General features: G+C 24.2%; 1 protein-coding gene across 1 annotated transcript in view; it reads left to right on the top strand.

The window, feature by feature from the left end:
* The window catches only part of LOC108748714 (proto-oncogene tyrosine-protein kinase receptor Ret), a 59,997-nt gene that overhangs the window by 47,016 nt on the left and 11,417 nt on the right, over window positions 1-1,564 (top strand). The gene's annotated exons all lie outside the window — the stretch shown is intronic.

Raw genomic sequence — 1,564 nt, 5'->3', positions numbered from 1 at the left:
TATATATATATATATATATATATATAATTGTTAAATTTAATGTGTGTATATTTATTAACACCGAAACAAAGTGTCATTCTTAAAAGTAACACGCAGATAGCACGAGTTTAGATAATCCAATCTTTGCTATCTGCAAGATAAATTCATTGCTTTGTGTTAATTCCGTTTAAAATTTCTGCAATTTAATTGATATATATTTCTTAGTATTATATATAACTAAAAGTATTTTTTAAGTTCTACAACTTTTTGACATTTATCAAAGAATTTATTGCAGAAATACAAATCGAGAGGATTTTTCACAAGAAGAAAGAATATATTTGTTTAACTCGTCCAGATAAGGTCGAATTCGAAAGTTTCTTGCAAAGAGCGGAATTGAGAAAGTTTCAATGATATGTACGTTGGCACTTTTTTTACGTTTGCACCTTGCAATCGGTTACCTCCATTTTCATTCCTTTTGTGAATTTTAAATAAATTTGATTTGGTTATTTTATGTCAGTACGTGTTTTTTATCATTTTTTCTCGGAAATGTTGAATTAGAAGAAAATAAAATTAAATGTGTTCAAAAATTTGACATTCAACTTTTTTACCAAAGTAAATTTCGATTAAATTTGCGAGAGGTACTACGGACGCGCGCTGGCATACTTTGTATATGTACAATAATTTAAACTCACAAGCCTGCATGTTATCTAAACTTTCGAATTTGGGTCAATGTCTACTAGAATTTCTCACTCAGGACAACTAGTGACCACAATAGATCAACTTTTGCTAAACTGCATTAATACATCTTTAAATTATTAGATCGAGACAAAGGGAGAAAAATGAAGCGCAGAGATGTAAAATTATCGTTAAATACAAATTAACAATTATTTATGATAAAAAATTACGATAAAATGGTAATTTATTGGTAATTTTGATAAAATTTATTGTTTTTTATAGTTTTATGTACAAATAGGTTTAATGTATTATATATTTTTCACATTAATGCATAATATAAAACAATATTCCTCTAATATTCTCATTGAGAATATAAAAATCACTGATAAAATAATAATAGGATTTACTACATCTAAACTTAAAATCTAAGCGATGCAAAAATCCATTTTCAACATACATATAATTACCTAGAGATTTAATATAGTCACCAAAAAATAGAAAGCGATGCAGATTAAAAATTCTAGCATTTTTTTAACATAATTTCTTGTTTTATATTTTAAAATCTAACTTTTTGAATTACTTAAAATTATTCTACATTTTTATTCAGATATTCCGATAATAGTGCAATTATAGAAAGATTATTTTATTTTTGATATATAATTGTATCTTTATTTTTACTTTAATAAAAATTATCTTCAACAGTCTAGTCGCTAAAATAGCAAGCAAATAAATGAAAGTTTTATAAGTTAATTATAAAGTAAAAAATATAAAAATACAAATTTAAAAATCAAAATATTTACAAAATGATTCAAGGTTACTGTACTTGTTACATTTTTTCTAGAATCTTAATAAAAAAAACTTATTTGAAGTTCCTTTAGTTTAGAGTTAGACTATGTAAAAACCTAGTTTT

This window comes from Trachymyrmex septentrionalis, unplaced genomic scaffold, assembly GCF_001594115.1.
Source record: "Trachymyrmex septentrionalis isolate Tsep2-gDNA-1 unplaced genomic scaffold, Tsep1.0 scaffold24, whole genome shotgun sequence".
Lineage (NCBI taxonomy): Eukaryota > Metazoa > Arthropoda > Insecta > Hymenoptera > Formicidae > Trachymyrmex > Trachymyrmex septentrionalis.
This window is presented reverse-complemented; position numbering and strand designations above follow the sequence as displayed.